Source organism: Panthera pardus, unplaced genomic scaffold, assembly GCF_024362965.1.
Source record: "Panthera pardus isolate Hobbes unplaced genomic scaffold, ASM2436296v1 HiC_scaffold_1, whole genome shotgun sequence".
NCBI classification, from domain to species: Eukaryota; Metazoa; Chordata; class Mammalia; order Carnivora; family Felidae; genus Panthera; species Panthera pardus.
In genome coordinates, this window is record NW_026526654.1 from 15,284,332 (window position 1) to 15,303,034 (window position 18,703).

The window sequence follows — 18,703 nt, forward strand, 5'->3', positions numbered from 1 at the left end:
GTGACATACAGAGGTAAAGGATTATTATCTCTTTACTATAGGGAAGCACTTTTTTATGTACAATGATGGAGAAATAAATTTCAGTGTAATTCAAAAGCAGACTTTCAGATTTTTAAGGTAAGAGAGCATTTATACGAAAAGCCATGGTACACCTTTTAGTGTTTTTGTGTACGATATCTAGAAAGGCATATGATGGTGTTTCTCTTGGCTTAAATGTGGTATCTAAATAGATTCGGTGCCAAGAATAATTCTTAGAAATGTGAGCATTAGTCACTGCATTTAAAAACCCATATATGGTAAAATTCATTTAAGAGACACACGTGTTTTTTACATTATCCAAATCAAGTGTTTAAAAAAAACAACTTGGCTGAAATTTTCCTCTTGTTCTCTTTTTCTTTCTTTTCTTTTTTTTTTCTTTTTGTCAGCCACCTGAAGGATGTGTAAAGCAATAACTTACCTCTTTCAACATAATTTTCCCTGATAGAAATACTGCTACTTGACCATCTGTTCTGTTTCGATTGGCTAGTTTTCTAAGACTGTTTACGAGGTTTGTTTTTATTTAGGTAGGTTTCTCTGTTGAATGTAAAGCCCAAAGAACAAGTGCTAATTAATAAACGCTGTCCATTTACCAAGACGGAGAGAGAAGGTGGTAGGAGTGGCAATGTTTTTCTCCCAAATTCTGCCTAGATATCGCATTATTTATTAAAGAAGGGGAGCTCTACCCCAGCCACACACATGGGGCAGCTACAACAACTTGGAAGATTTGAGTGCTTACCAAGTGATATTTCGCTCTTAGTTTACTTGTGGTCTGGTCTTCCACTCCAGAAGTTGTGACTTAATCTGTAATTGTGGTGCTCAACACGAGCACCCATGAACCGGGAATTCTATTATCTGGAGTCCTTAGAGGGAGGCAGAGGGCTTAAATCTTCCCTATGATTAGTGAGAGAGAGAAGATTTATGAGTGCTCAGGAAGCCATCACGGGATGGATTGGCAACGTGTGGAACGGAACGGTTAAAATTCCTCTGTGCACAGGCCCATAGGTAGGCCTGCCATGCTGTGGCGTGATCCTAGCTACCAGCAGACCTAGCAGTGGGGTCTTGATGGGCGGGCTAGCAGAGGATAGCGAGGTGTTTGGAGAAGGAAAGCCATGGAGGTGACCCTGAGCCAAGTCCTTAAGAGATCATTGGGAATCAGAACATAGAGAGATGACATTCCAAAACCAAATTTAAAAATAAAGGGTAGACTCAAGAATCAGCAGAGAACAAAACAAGAGTTTGAGAGATCCCTGTGAATTGCCGACTGGGGAGGGGACTGTGGGAGGCAAGAGCTAGCCCACATTTGTTGTAAATGTATGGAATGCAGCCCGTCAGGTTGGTAGAGAGCACTATTTCTCAACCTTGCTTGCATCCTGCAGTGACCTGGGGAGCTTACAAATGCCTTAGACCCACTCACAGACCTAATTTATTGGGGAGAGAGCCTGGATAATGGGATTTGTGAAACTTCCCCAGGTGATTCCAAATCACAGTGTTGAGAACTGCAACCTTGCATATAGGGTTGAAGATAAGCCATGGCGACAGCATGAGTGGTAGTAACAGGGGACACGGAAGGAAATGGAGATCAATATTTCAGCATGACTTCCTCCAAGAAGCCTTCCAAGAGCCACAAGCAGAGCCGAGGGCCTGTGGTGGAGACTTCCGTCCACTTTCTGCGTAACTCCCTCATAACGAAACACACCATAAAGAGCCTCACGAAAAAAATCAAAGGTTTTACCAATGAAGTGCGACAGCCGGTGCCGTGTTAAATGGTGTTACCTGGGAAGTATCATGCCTTGTGATTCATCCTGTTGGGAAAATCTATTTTCAGTTTGGTACTCCTAAGAGAAGTTGATCTTCATGCCAAAAGGATTATAATATTTGCCTCATTATTGTAGGATTAGTGGAATACAATTCATGTGGGATAGGGTTTTCAGATACTATACCGGATGCCCACTTGAACTTGAAATTCTGATGAATGATGAATAGCTTTTGAAAAAGAGAAGTATGTCTTTTGTAACATTGGAGACATAGAGTAAAATATTATCAATTATTTGTCAGAACTCCAAATTTAAGTGAGCACCCAGTTCTGTGTGTATCATTTTTGTTTTTCTAAGCTTGGCACCTGAATGTGGGAAGAATCCATGGCGAGCTGAGTGAGCAGTGTTCAGAGATAAAACAGAGAGGGATACACATTCATAGAAAATGAAACCCCATTTCTGGGATAATAACTAACAGGCAGTAGATATCTTGTAGATCGTGTTAGATAAATCTAAGCTCAAAACAACTGTCAACACCACACTTCAGTATTAGAATGATTTTTGAGTAAGTTCTTAAGCCGATTATGGATCTCTGCCATTGGTTAATAAGACATAAAGTAGTAACCATTCAGCGCCATCCTTATGGAAGACAAAGACCAAAGACAAGGATTCGCAGAACCTACAGAACTCAGTCAGAAGTGATAGGAAACGCTAGTCTGTGGTGACAAAAATCAAACAGCAGTTGCCCGCATGGGAGGGAACCAATTGATAAAAGGGGCGGAGAGACATTTTTGGAGGCAAGGAATTGTTCTGTATCTCGAAAGGGGGTGTGTTACAAGGATGTATGCATTTGTTATACTTAATTAAAGTGTTCATTTAAGACCTGTGCATTTCACGACATAGCACTTATGCTTCCATTATAAAACAAATTTGACAGTTTGGAGGACCGTAAGTGAGAAGACTGATACACAGATTGAGTTGGAAAGCGGAGAACATTTTCAGTGAGTGCTGGTGAGAGCCTCACTAGGCTCATCCTAGTCACACAGACATGGATAACTCTGACAAAGACATAAAGCTCGTTTCAATCAAATTTCAAGATGAAATTAAGTCGAGAAAAATGGCACGCATGTTAGTAACTCCAGATCCCAACAGATTTGGCAGGAATGAATGGAATGCTGCCGGAAGAAATTTGCTTAAAGGTTGCAGACCTGAGGGCTGCACAAGTGCTATTTCGCAAGGACAGGTGTTCACAACAGTCCTCAGGAATGTCAGTGGGAACCGTGCACTTGCTCCGAATCAATGGTGCCACGTGATCCGCAGGGAAGCTACGGTGGCCTTACACTCCGGTGTTGGAAGAGGCTCAGTGACTGACAGATGGAAGGGCATGTAGACCGAGATGCAGATGGCTCCTTCCCTCAGGGTCAAGGCTAGGTTGGAGGACTGCGTCGGCTCTGTGGTAACAACGAGTTTCTCACCCTGAATTCTAGGATCACACAGACTTGACCAACACAATTCCAGGAAGTTCGACAGAGGCAGCTGGTCTCGTCAGGAGGAGGGGGCAGAGTGAGGATACCCGTCGTTCACCCAAACTTCCGGTCTAATAGAATACACCAGCCCTCAGATATGGCAGAAGGGAGGAGGCAGAGAGGGAAACCGGAAGTGGTATACAAGTGAGAGCTCCTCCCCCTCCCTCCTTAGGGAGTGTTCCTACTTAACACGGAGGGGGATTATTGATCCGTTATCTGTAAAAAAACAATGGATATGTAATATATTAGACCTCACTCCTGCAAATGTCTCCAGCAACTTACTAAATAAGATAGGTCTTAATATTATTTATTTAAAGTTTCCAAATGCCTTTAATTCAAAGACCTATACGTATGTTGATCTCCCCTTTACAATGAAAAATATTAATAATGGCAATTAAATGTCTTAAATGTAAGAGATCGCGCGATCAAGGTTTGAGGTCAATCTCGGTCACATGGACTTACGCTTAATTTGAAAATTGCCTCCAAATGGAAGATACAGTTTAGGGCGGAAAGATACAGGCCGCTTGATAAGGGAAGAAAAGTCCAACTGCAAAGAACAACCCACTGTTAGTGAGATGACAGCTCTGTGGCATCAGGCCTCCGAGCAAAATGAAGGTCCATGGGAGGGGACCGCTCCTCGTCACCTCCGTGATGATGGAGCGTGGGGGTGCATACCTCAGATGACTTACCCTGGTTGAATCACTTCCGCCTACAGGAGAGCCTCTACCCTGATGAGAACGATGCCTTCACAACCAAACTGGACACAGAGAGAAAGGAAGACACTAAGACTTTAGCTGGCGTCGTCTGCTAGGTGACAGGCTGACTGTTTCCAAAGATATCAATTAGACTGAGAGGTCAGGAGGTATCGAATAGGACCCACAAACACTAACAAAAGGAAATCTCTAATATGGTTGGACGTAGAGTGATGTTTCACACACGGACACACACACATGAGCAACATAAAATTATTATGGTGCAGAAGATTGTACACGGGTGCTTCTTAGTACATGTTAGCTTCTCATGGATATGAGGGAGGCTGCCCAGAGCTCTTCTCTTCAGATAGGTAGAAATGAGAAAGCTGGCCATGGACTCATTCACTGCAATCATTGTCTGAACTCATGGAAGGTGACAGAAACATTTCACCAGAAGTGACATTTTTCGTATATGTGCCCTTCGCCTCTTCTCCGCCACTTCCTGAACCTCATGTAGAGCCCCCTCACATCAATGATGGTCTGTCCTTACAGGCTCCAGACCGTTGTTGGGACCACCTGACAGAGAGCTCTCAGTAGGTCGCAGTTAATTTCAACTGGGGCTCTAGTCTGACGGTATTTACTTGGGGAAGGGGGAGTGGCCCTATTTCTCCTTTACATTTCCTCGTCAAAGTGTTTGATTTGGCTACTGGGGGAGACGATAATGTGAGGTTCATGGGGTAGGGCATGATACATATGATGGACGTCCACGCCATCATCAGAAAATGCCCACAAAGCTACCGAAAAGTCACAAAGAAACCTATGTTGCGTTTCTTATGGAAGCACCCTTCACACTGGCATTTACACAATGACACAGAAGAAAAATTGTTTTTCCTAACTGACTTATGTTCTAACAATTCGTGACACATAGAAACGGTGGTATAAACCTACTGATAAGTTGTACATTTAGGAAAATTGATAGGGTAGAAAATGGGTGGTTTTGTGTATTCATGAAAATGTCTAAAATAAGTCTTCGTGTCTTCAATTTGTTTGGGGGGGTTGGCTTTTTTGTTTTGGGTTTTGGGGAGACCCGAGTGTGAGCTGTTTGTACATAATGTTACATTGCTTCAAAAAGCAAGGAATCAAGTATCAACCACCTCAGGCTTGTTAAAATAGCTGTAATGTGGCTTAATTTGAGAGTATAGCATGAAGAGTAATTTTTTTTCATTTATCAAGCAAATCAACATTAGATTCTATTATTATTATTATTATTATTAGTCAACAGAGGGTATGATGAGTATCAGGCCCTTAATGTAAATGGGTATTTTTAGAAGTTATTGAAGAGCAGAGAGGATCGCAATATACTGAAACCCTCTTCAAACATTTGGTAAGCAAACTTCACATTATCTAATAAAAATTACAATATGAACTCAGCAGGGCCTTTAGACTTAAGGGAAGGTGAAAGAAATGTCATGGAGTTTCTCTAAACAAATCAAAAAATCAAATTTGATATTTGACCTGTATTGGGACTAACTAAAATTTTATTTATTTATTTTTATTTTTAAAACAAGTTTTAAATGTTTATTTTTGAGAGAGAGACAGAACATGAGTGAGGGAGGGGCAGAGAGGGAGGGAGACACAGAATCCGAAGCAGGCTCCAGGCTCCAAGCTGTCAGCACAGAGCCCGATGCAGGGCTTGAACCCATGAACCATGAGATCATGACCTAAGCCAAAATCGGATGCTTAACCAACTGAGCCACCCAGGTGCCCCCAAACTAAAATTTTAAAATACCATTTTTTTCCGAAATGTGAAAGGGTTAAATACCTTATGATAAATCATGTGATGTTAGGCAATTATTGAAATATTTTCAAAATAATTTAAGCCATAAGAAAATGTTTGTCATTACCTGAAATAGTTCCCACTATTGACATTAGAGGCAGATAATTTCCTTTTGTGGGGTTCTCCTGTGTCGTGTAGGATGTTTAGACTCCTGGCTGCAGGCTCCCAGCTGTCAGCACAGAGCCTCATGCTGGGCTCGAACTCATCAGCCATCATGAGGTCATGATGGGAGCCAAAGTCGGACGCCCAACTGACTGAGCCACCCAGGTGCCCCTTAAATTTTCTATCTTGATTATTAATTAATTTTATTAATTTTTTAATTATTTTTTTATTTTTTTAAATAAAATTTTTTTTTAAATATTTTTATTTTTTTTAAATAAAAATATTTTTTAAATTATTTTTAAAAAAATTAATTTTTTATTAATTTATTTATTAATTTTAAGGTAAAAAGTTATCTTAAAAGGCAAACATGCTTTGCAAATTTAACACAATTTGGTTTTGTTTTTAATGTTTATTTATTTATCCATTTTGAGAGAGAGAGACAGAGAGCGAGCAGGGAGGAGCAGAGAGAGAGCAAGACAGAGAATCTGAAGCAGGCTCTATGCTGTTAGCGCAGAGCTTGACGCGGGGGCTCAAGCTCACAAACTGATCTGTGAGATCGTGACCTGGGCTGAAGCCAGATGCTTAACTGACTGAGCCACCCAGGCTCCCCAAATTTAACACAACTTGTAAAGATCATTTTAAAGTGGAAGGCTGATTTTTTTCTCTTATGAAATTGACCAATCACCTTTGTTTTGTGCAGCATACCCTAAAATAGTGTAGAAGCCTGGAATAATCAGGCACATCTAAAAAAATTATTCCTCATTTTTTAATGTTTATTTATTTTGAGAGAGAAAGAGAGAACGGGGTGGGGGGCAGACACACACACACACACACACACACAGACTAAGAGAGAGCACGAGAGAGAGAGAGAGAGAGAGAGAGAGAGAGATTCTCATGCAGGCTCTGTGCTGTCCGCACTGAGCCCTACATCTCAATCTTGTAAACACTGAGATCATGACCTGAGCTGAAATCAAGAGTTAGACACGTAAGCAACTGAGGCATCCAGGTGCCCCTACCTTTTTTTTTTTTTTTTTTTTTTAATTTTCAGAATGGCAATATCATTTTAAAGCGATCCAAAGATCAATTCTTATTCATGTGTCATATCGGAGGAACATGACAGTGCATTTAAATGACAATATTCTCAGGTCCTTTCAGTCCTGTGACTAGTTTTGTCCTGTGAGAGGGCCAGGAATAATTGCTTGGGTTTATTTACTCCATCATGTGTGGTAAAGCTTTTCCAGGGGCACCTGGGTGTTTCAGTCAGTTAAGTGTCCAACTCTTGATTTCGACTCAGGTCATGATCTCACGGTTTGTGCAACTGAGCCCTTAAGAGGGCTCTGTGCTGGCCACATGGAGCCTGCTTGGGATTCTCTCTCTCCCTCTCTTTCTGCCCCTTCCCTGCTCACACTCGCTCCGTCTCTCTCTCTTTCAAAAAAAACCTCTTTTCCAGATACTTACTACATCTCTTTGCTTATGTTATCTAGACAGGGCTTGTCCAGGTACCTAACTTGAAACAAACAAACAAGCCAACAACCTCCTCATTCTACACTTTTATCAGTTGAGATTTTGCTATGAGCTCTGTTGCACTCATTCATGTCTTCATTACGCATTATGTGAGAGGGAAAATGTTAATGTATAATAAAGAGGGGAATAATTTCATCTTTGCTATAGCTAATATTCTATTAACTAGTGTTGTTTTAAAGTAAACATGCTTTTTTATATAAGCAGTTCTTATCCTATTTACTTATTTTTATTATCGTTCTTTCACTTATAATTAAAAATCGTATCATTTCTGTAGAAACAATTTATACTCTTCTTCTGCATATAATCTTCATTTCTTCCTTTTTTTTTTTAATCCCCTAGAGATCATACTACAGCTCGCTTTTTGTTTTTTTTTACAATCACTTTGGAATTCTCTTTCCATCAATCGTAAATCTGGTTTAAAATGATCTTTCCCACTTTACTATCATAACGAATATTACTATAATTCCATGTTTGTTGAATATGCAGTCTGCTTTATCATTAATAGACCATTTTAATTGAACTTGTTTGTGTTTCCTTCGTCAAATGTCATTGACACACATATTTCCTAAAATTCCTAAACAAAACGTCATGCAGAATGGCTGTGACAATTCTCAGAAATGAAAAATTACCAGATTTCTGTTTTGTTATGTCTTTGTCCTTTTGCAAAGAATGATATTTAATATATAGAAAATTTGCCCTCAAAATTGGAGAGAAAATATGGCCATTTCAAGTGTGTATGTGTTTTAGAGAAGGTAGTATGTAGTTATATTAGATCTTAAACGTTGCTCAGGATTGCCTCAATTGTGAAGTGACTTTTACCTATATGCAATTCATCATCTGTGTCTTCTCCCTGCTGTATTTGTGAGTTCTCATTTTATTCTTCAGCATCCTATGTATCTTCAAATTTAAAAAAATTGGTCAAGGGGCCCCTGGGAGGCTCAGTCGGTTAAGCATCCAACTTTGACTCAGGTCCTGATCTCACAGTTCGTGAGTTCAAGCACCCCCCACCCCCCCGCCGTCTGACTCTATGCTGGCAGCTCAGAGCCTGGAGCCTGCTTCGGATTCTGTGTCTCCCTCTCGCTCCGCCCCCCTCCACTCATGCTCGCTTGTTCTCTCTCTCAGAAACAAATGTTAAATTTTTTTTAAACTTGTCAAGAATTTTATTACTATTTCTGATAAATATTTAAATATTCAAATTGTTTGCCGTGATGTCATAGATGTGTTCATTTATTTATTTAAATGACATTTACTGGTGTACCTGGGTGGCTCAGTCACTTAAGCGTCCAACTTCGGCTCAGGTCGTGATCTCACAGTTCGTGACTTCAAGCCCCACGTCGGGCTCTGTGCTGACAGCTCAGAGCCTGAAGCCTGCTTCACATTCTGTGTCTCCCACTCTGTCTGCCCCTTCCCTGCTCATGCTCTCTCTCTGTCTCAAAAATAAATAAACATTAAAAAAAATTTTTTAATGACATTTACTGAGCACAGACTATGTCCCAGGCACTGTACTAAGCTAAGAGGTACCATGCTGGCTAAACTGGGGTCTCAGATTTGAATCTGTTTGATTTTTCTCATGATTGATTGATTGATTGATTGATGAGCGTGTTCACTCGCGAGTGGGAGAGAAGGGCGAAGGAGTAGAGGGAGAGATAGAATCTCAAAGTAGGTTCCATGCTCAGCACAGAGCCCGACGTGAGGCTTGATCTCACAACCTTTGTATCATGACTAGAACCGAACTCAAAAGTGTAATGCTCAACCAACTGAGCCACCCAGGTGCCCTAAGTTTTCTCAGTTTTGAGGAAGGTTTTTTCCTTGCCTCTTCTGTCTGGTGACCTCGCCCTTTTCTCATTTACTGAGATTATATAGAAGTTATTAGAAGTTTTAACGAAGCCTAAAACATGGCACTCAGTTATCAACTAATGTACACTATTTATAACACTTTTTCCTCATTACCATCTTCACCCCAGCAATGAGAGTGTTTCACCAGAGCATGAATAATTCTAAGTCAGTGAAACCAAGAATAACTAGGGATCTGAGGAGAAAATGAATCTCAATTTCCCTATTTTCCTACCCATTTGGATTCAAAAAGGGAAGCGGAGTGAGCGCATACATACTTAGAACTAGCTTCCTGAAGTTCACGTGCCTGACGAAGATTGAAAAAAGACAAGAAATATTTTTTGTTTGTTTGCAAACTCTTCTCAGTGAAAAGAAATCCTGTACGCATTTAATATATGCAAATTATTTATAAATTATATAATAACATGTGTTACTATACCAATTATTCATGCACTTTCAAAAGCACAAACAGAAATTAGAAAAGGAGGAATTTTTAACAATAGAAATAGAAATTTTGCATTTCCCCCTCACACACCTTTATGATAGTTTCACAGCCCCTAATTCCAGCATGGAGGGGCTCTGGTTTGTAAACACCTTTACGCACTCTGTTTCCTGCCCACATAAAATGCTAGCGAAGGTACTTAGCTGCAGAACCCTGTAGAAATGACTACATAAATCAGTGGTGAAATTCGTATACGAAAAAACAAATAGACTTACAGGAGAGTTAAATACTTTAATATTGAGATTTTCCTTGGAAGACACTACACGGTTTCCAGTTAAAGAACAATGAGAAATGTCTCCTCCTAGAAGGGTTTGCTTCCAGCTTATGTCATGAACCAACCCGTTTTTTTCTAAAACTCCAAGCAAGTGTCGGGCACCTGGAAAGGAACACATACACTTCTGGGTACGTGCGCGTATGCACACGTGCACGTGCACACACACACACACACACACACACACACCTCTGAAGATTTTAATTAGAATCCAAGTCATAAGAGCATAAGAGATATACTAATCCTTTGAGCAAGGTGTTAATTGTTAATCTCATTTTTCCTGTCTAGTAGCCTTGCATAACACTGTTTATAATAGGCTTCCTGTGGTAAAAGAATGGGCCACTGCACCTCAATACATGTTTTCCAGTAATCATTTTAGTGGCCGAGGGTCCTTATAATAGTGGCTAATCTCCATAACATCATCATTAGTGGATGAGGGTAACTCAAATTATAGAGACCCTTTGCTCTAATTATAGACTCTGAATTGCAAATCCATTCTTTAATCAACTGTAAATGCATTGTAAAGGGAATTGTAAGTTCTTTCCAGGGAGCAATATGCATTCAAGCCAGCAGACTAGAACCAAGCGATGTAACGTGCTTGGGGAATATTAACTGGATATGCTCCTCATAGAGCTTGCATTACGATATGTCTCCTTGCTGGAGAGATGGGTGTCGTAAGTCATATGTTTCTAGATTTCTAGCATCATTACAAAGGTGTGGCATTCATATTTTCCTGGTCCAGAATCCTCAGCGGTAAGCAAGTCAAGTGTGCTCTCAAAGGTCTACTTTTTCTATGACTTGCTTATTTTCTGCTCTTCTTAAGAGCCCAAAGAGAAAAAAACATGTGTCTCAAAATCCAAAAGTTCATGGAATCCCCTCAATCCATAGATTTTGTTGTTATCAAAGTGAATTTGCCTTGGCTGTAAACTCTAATCTACAAAGCCTCGGACAGATCTATTTCCCTAAGCCCACAAATATTATTTAAAATGGAAAGTGAGAGGGGCGCCTGGGTGGCTCGGTTGGTTGAGCGTCCAACTTCGGCTCAGGTCATGCTCTCATAGCTCATGAGTTCGAGCCCCACGTCGGGCTCTGTGCTGACAGCTCAGAGCCTGGAGCCTGCTTCAGATTCTGTGTCTCCCTCTCTCTCTGCCCCTAATCCACTTGCATTCTATCTCTGTCTCTCTCAAAAATAAATACACATTAAAAAAAATTAAAATGGAAAGTGAGAGATAAATTTTTAGTCTCTTTGGGTCACGGGCAACAAGTTGATTTAATCAAATGCGAGGCAATTTACAGATATTCCAAAAAAATCTTATTAAGGGGCTTAAAAGAACTAGAACTGTATGCAGGCTGGTCCAGGGACCACTGTCTTTATTATCTTATTGATGAGATAGAAAAATGCAGCTCTACCCATTTCCTTTTCAGAATGTGAGCAACGATTTTTAGTCTGCTTTCCTTGGCAGAGAATGTAGACACAGAGAGAGGAAGCAGCCATGGAAGAGTTAGGGGCACATTCGTAGACTCTCCAGTATTTATCTTCAGTATTCTTGATCTTCCCAGATGAAACAAACTCCTCGTAATCCACACCCCCCCCCCACTTTTTTGGCTTCTGTGAGATGATCTCAAGTCTGACCTGAGGGAACTTAATGAGAAAGCAAACACTTCCTCCATGTCAAGATGGCCCTGGTTGTTCCAGGAACCCAGAATTTTCCTGGGGATCATTATTTTCTTTGGCGAAGTCCCAAGCTATCTTTCATCCGTGAAATTGAAACAAAGATGATCACCCCTTTAATCTCATTCTGTCCTTGTGTTATTATTGGTCTCTAATATTTGGGGTGGGGGAAAATATAATTTATGTGTAATTGTAGAAGGTTCATTGCTGAGAAGTTTATTGGATTTTTTTAAATGTTTGTTTATTTTAGAGAGAGAGAGAGAGCAAGTTGGGGAGGGTCAGAGGGTGGGGTGGGGGGAACAGAGGATCCGAGGCTGGCTCTGCACTGACAGCAGAGAGTCAGATGCAGGGCTCAAACCCATGAACTGTGAGATCACGACCTGAGTCGAGGTTGGACGCTCAACTTACTGAGCCATCCAGGCGTCCTAACTGCTGAAAAGTTTTAACGAGTTACTCATTGTGCGTTCACGAGAACTCCAACCAAGTCTCTTGCATTCGGATCTTTAAGTTATGATTATTTTATATTGTAACATTTTCAAGCCTTTCTGTTGAAATGTTTTAGGTGTTTGATTACACTGAATAATTAGAAATTAAAAATCTCCATTTTCTGGGTAAGTCCAACACATTACAAAGAAGAATGGCACTCAATATTAATAAAATCTTGTGTTTAGCTTTTAGTGTTAAAGTAAAATAATATCCTGCTAGTTTCCCGGAAAACCGGGGGATTCATTTATTACCATGACGTTCTTCTCTTTGCTTTAATATTACTATGCTTTCTACAACAATTTTGCTATATTTGAATTATTGCTGAAAGCTACAAAGGTTAACATTAAATATATTAACTTTTTAATGTTATTCAGCTTTTTCAGCCATTATTCTTCCGTAGACGTCTGCCATTATTTACATAATTATTTCGTCAATCTAGCCACAGCTTATACCTTCAGAGTGTAATACAATGAGTCTTCATATTTCATTCTGCTCAAGAAAGGCCACGAGCTAGATGAATGGCATCAATGGTGTCCATTCATAAGGCTGACCTGGAACAGATCCGTAGCCTGGTGGGGAATTGACTTCAAATCTACGGGACAGAGTGTGAGGCTGGACGCGGAGTTTCAAATCGGCAGGGAGTGAACGTACGTTTTTGTGGTCAGCGGGTTATGGAAAACCTATATCTTGGTGGCCAGGAGACTTTCATTTTTTTAAAGTGAATTCGGTCCTCATAAAATAAACAATGATTCCTCCATGCACCGGCACCCCACTTTTTAACTGAATCACTTCCGTGGATGTCTTGCTTTTACCCTTAGGTTCGATCTTTGTTAGCCTGGATGTCCTGTGCGTGGCTCCTGTTCACTCTGGCTCAGTAAATATACCTGGCGGTATTGAGGCTTAGTGAGGCGGTTAATATCCAGTTGGTGCCTTCTTGACATCGTGAAATCACTTTCAGTGTTTTTGGTCATTATCCGCCGAGATTTATGTGTTCCTTGTGCACTGCCAAAGGGCCAACTGTGACAATGCCCTGAGTTATCTCACCTCCCAAAGTAACAGTCTTGAAAAGGCAGATTTAGAGAGGATTTTGAAAGCTTAGTTTCACGCTTTCATTTCTCACGGAAGCGCCACCATAACAAAGGATTCTATTTAAGTTTCAGACCCCGCTGCCAATGAAAGCTACTGAAACATGATGGAGTGTCTCATTCCTGTGCGACTCCTAGTCTAACCTTTCCAACGGTGGATGTCGAGGTGACATCTGACCGAAGTATGAACAAACACGCCTGGATTTCAGGTTTTTCTTTTCGTATCGCGGTGAGCCTTTCATTTTTGTTTTTAACTCACCTTCGGCAGAAGAACGTAAGTATGGAAAACAGTGTAATGAGTCAGGAAAGCCCGTGCCTTCTCAAAGCCAGAATTCCGATGGGGCGCAATTTCTAAACAGAGGAAAAGTGTCAGTTGATGAACTGATTGTATTGCTTGTCATTACTATCCCATTACCGCTCTATTATTTACATCAAAGCCAGAGAATAATATTTACTTTACAGCAAGAAGCAAGAGGATTTATTGCGATGATCTTTTCTCACACAGGGCTTAAATTCCACCTCCCTTCATCTCCTATCCATTTGGCCGCAACAATCTTTGTTTCACAACTTTTCCCTCAAGACCCTGTCCCTGGCCTCTACTTCCACTCCTCGAACTTATTCCTTCATTTACTTTCTTTGAACTCATTCCAGCTGCTCCTCATGTCTCATGAACTAATTAGAAAAATCGAAAGTTCCTTGGTAAGAGCAGAATAAAGAATAACACGTCCAAAAGAGAAGTTCTCCATAATACAAATATTGCCCTACTTTAAAAACAACACTTCAAATGCTTTCTAAAGTACGCGTGTATATGTGATCTTCTGGAGTCCCAGCAATAATTCTGGGGAATATTTAGGTGTGTTGGTTCTTGTTCACGTGTGTTCTCCCCAGTCTTTCCTCTATAGTTTCCTGCCCGCCTGCTCTCTCTTCACCAGGCTGTCTTGTCTCTGGCTTTCCAGCGTGGTCGTCAGGAAGCACTAGGAGGAGGTTCAAGGTGGATATGGAGAGATCACCCTCTGGGAGTGGCTGCTTCCCCCAACCTGGGTTCTGCTTGCCACCCTATCTCCATAGTCCCAGGATTCAGTGGGCTCCCCGCATTTTTCCCTCGTTCATTCTTTCAGCTCCGGGGTGGACAGCAGCTTCCCTCTGTGAAAAGTCTTGCGTGTCCCGCCATCTTCACATTTGCCCACACTTTTGTTAGGAGTTCCCTCATCAACATCTTCATTGGATCCATCTCGAGTGGCTTCCATTTCCTGCTTATACCTTGACTGACAAAACTGGGCGTATTTTATTCGCTGTTAATTTTGTTGATGAGGAAATTAAAGGACGGCAACGTCAGCGACTTATCTTAAGTCACACGTGGGGTCCAAGAGGGCTAGAAGCCAAGTCTCCTTGTGGGTAGGTCATGCTCCTTGCACTCTTTGTAATGCCTACAGATAATCTCAGGCAAATGGGTAGTAGCATTGTTCCATCTTGTTCACTGGGGTATCTCGAGATCCTAGACCAGAGACAAACACTCTGCGGTTGGCTCACCCAACATACACTCCACACCTTCATGCCTATCGGTGAGAGCGAGTTAAAGACCCATATCTGGCTACATTTCTACACATGGATGCATCTAATGAGTTCTGAGTACAGACATGAGGATGATGAAGCAGCGGACATGCATAGGGGTGGGGGTGCGTTTCCAAGCCCGTGCTGGAGTGTCTGCTTTCTCTGCCGCACTGTCCCCAACAGCACGGGCTGGGCAGCAGCTGATCTGAGGATCAGTCCAGGCTCAATTTCTGTGACTACATCCAAGTGCAATTTCCTGTCCCCCCCCCCCCAGAGATGTTCCGAGGCATCTAACATTCTTTAATAAATCCCATTATGCATCAACTAGTGAGAAACCAGATATTCCATTGTCTGCAGCTAACAACATTGGTCTATAACTCCCGGATGAAAGGGTAGTTTTGCTTTACCCCAGCCATTTAAAGCTTCCCCGTCTGTACTGAAAACCTGTTTCCCCTATTTTCCATCCCTCATTTTTCTTCCTCATTGCAACCAGAGATCTTACAACTCATTCTTAAAAGAGACCTTTTGTGTATTATCAGGTTCAAGGTTCCTTTCTGTCAGCCGTAACTCACCATTGCTGATGCCTTCATACCCTCTTCTCATGCACTAATGCAGGTATGAAGGAGAAGATCTCATGCGTTTTTTCTTTTCTTTTCTTTTTTTTTCTTTTTTTCTTTCTGGCTGTGACCAGAGCTGGCTCTCAGATAGCCATGTTAAATATAGAAGTTGGAAGTTAGAAAATCCCCTCCCTCCCCCTTTCTACTGTGGAGAAAAACATCCTGTATAACTAGATTTTCTAAACTTTATTCCCTCCCCTCTATGCCTCTGCCAGTTTCTTTATAACTTGAGATAAGAAAGCCCAAGGGGGGAATAAAATAAAGGAAGAAAAATAATACTTTGGGATTTACATATATTGAAATGTATCTTGTTTTCTCAAAGGAACCTGGGAAATAAGGATAGACTTTTACAAGTTCCACCAAATAGCTGGAGAACCGAGAAGTATTATTATGAGGTTGAGAGACTAACGTTGTTTATTGACAATCCCAAATGTTAAAATTCTTGTCTTAAAGATTTCCTTGGGAGTCCTTAGGAACTGGGGCTTATGGTTTCATTACGTCCTGCTCTTTCTCTTCTGTTTTGAGCCACCAGTGCCACTGTTACACATATTTAAAATTTTTAATTCCTTAATAATTTTACGAGTACAAATTGACATCGAGGCATTCTTTATTTTTTTTTTTATTTTTTATTTTTTTTTATTTTGAGAGAGAGAGAGAGAGCACCAACATGGGAAGAGGTAGAGAGAGAGGGAGGGAGAGAGAATCCCAAGCAGGCTCCGTGCTGTCGGTGCAGAGCCCAATGCGGGGCTCGAACTCACGAAACATGAGATCGTGACCTGAGCCGAAATCAAGAGTCAGATGCTTAACTGACTGAGACACCCAGACACCCCAACATCGAGGCATTCTTGGAAGTGGCATACCCCTGTGTGTTCACACAAATGCACGCTCATACCCACGATGGTGATACATACTTGAATATGTACATGTATATACACGTGTGTATATGAGGTGTCTGAAGGAAGGACAGATTCATCTTTTTTTGTCTTTCTGCTGCTGATGAGAAAAAAGTGTCTTGCAGGCTGACCATGTGTTTGCAGTTATGTTCCTGCAGCCCTGCTGCTCCGCTCATAGTCACAGCCCCGTTAGGAAAGAAACCAAAACCAAAACCAAAACAAAACAAAAACCTTCATGCCCTCCCCATTCTCGAGAAAGCATATGCTTTGGAGTCTCTGATACTGAAGGACTTGCCTAGAACAAGTTAGGCTTTCACACTTTTTCACTCAGACGTCCATTTATCTCACAAACATTGATTTTGCGACGTCTCCAAGATGGCGGGCACTTGCCGGGGTAAGAGGTGTGAAAGCAGATGAGGAACACCTCAGCAGATGAGGCTGGGAAGAAGGTGCTGGTGCCGCGAGGCACACAGTTCCTTCCACTGAAGATCATTTGCTGTGCACACAGTGGCAAAGGCGACTGGAGGAGCATAGTTTGGGAAAAATGTGTACATCAGATCCTTCCTTCTTTCTGTTCTCAGTCAAAGCAGAGAGTTCCACGTCTCACATGAAGATTGTGTCATCAAAGGCCTTTGATTTAAAGCCGCAAGCACTCACTTAAAGCACAATTATCCATTAGCTTACATTTTAGAAACACCCCAAACCATACATCCTTTGAAAACGAGGACCAGGCTTTTTTTTTTTTTTTTTTAATAACAATTGCATTTGAAAGAGAAATTGCATGAAAGATGTTTTGTATTCTAGGATGGAACGATGATTTGTGTAAACTAACAAACGTATATGGCTTTAGTCTTCATTTATAAGGGTAGATAATGTGACTGTCTTCAAAATGGGAATGTGTTGTGTATTTTAATCAGTTAGAGCTTTGCAAGGACGTACAGAGCACTCCGTGTTTGCTATCTATTATCAGCATTATTGCAAAGCACTTTGGATTGCAAAATAATTAAAATTCACTCTGCCAATGTATTGAAATTAATGGGTGAATATTAATACAAGCAATACATTTCTGACAGTGGCACGCAGGATTGTACTTATTGACTTGTTACGAGTCAATGCTAAAAGCACTGTGGACGGCGAACAGTAAGCTTACAAGTTTGGCATATTTCCTTACGACGGCAGTCTTGAATTTAAGTTGTATTTTTTCTTCAGTTCCTTTGCCTTAAACTTGTTTTCCAACACTCATTACTCTAACGTGTATATGAAGATCGAGTGTCCTTAGCGCTTTAGATGTGCGCTAGATCAGATCCGTCGGGTGATCTACAAAGTCAAAGACTTACCACCTTGCCCAGGATGCGGTGTTGGGACCAGTCCCAACCACACTTGCTGTCTGGTCTCTTGGAAGTGACTTCCTCGGGAAAATGTCCCTGTAGTCACATCTTTCACGTTCAGTATTGCGAATAAATGTTCATCTCACTCTTAACCTTGATAATACAGTAAATGTACTCATTTGCCTTGTAAATAACCATTGTATGAACTTAGTTAGCTTAAATTTAATTTACCTTAAAATTAAACATGCCTTTCAGATTTAAACATCGGGTCGGCCGCCTCACTGTCAGGGGATTTTTGAAAACGCAGGAGTGATTTGCTCCAGAATGAGTTGGGCAGATCAGTATGTAAATCCCCACTCACCAGATACTTCCCCCCATCTGGCGCCAGAGGTCACGTGGGCAGCCATCCCACAGAGAAGCAGCGCAACAAGGAACTACTGGGAACTGGCTTCCTCTAACATCAAGGTTTCGCTGACCCAAGGATGGTCAGTTGCAATCTTCCCTGATGCCAATCAGTTAGTCATCAAAGTCACCGGAAGATACTGTGGTTTGCACCTCTCTACTTTCGACAAACTCAGATCCCATTGAAACTCAGCGTTCGGAAGATTTATTTTAATAGATGAAGTACGTGGCTTCCCTCTAAAGTAGGAGAGGCGTCAGCTTTGCTCTCTGCTTTGCTGTGTTCTTACTGTTCACATGTGTTTGCATTTCTAGTATTACTTTTGATCTGGAGGCTGCGGGGTTTTTTTGGAATTTGCAGGGAGGGAATTATTAAGGCACTGTCTAATTTGTAAGCGTTGATTTATTAATGCTAGTTCTTAGGATCACCGAAATGACGACTAGCAAAAGTGGATAGAGCGGGGCCAATGAGTCAATCCACACTATAGATAAAAGCTTTTTTTTTTTTTTTTTTCCTTTTATAGATTAAAAGCATGAGTTGCTGTTTTGGTATTTTGTTCCCTCCTTCCCATGCCTGCACTCTGGGATATAT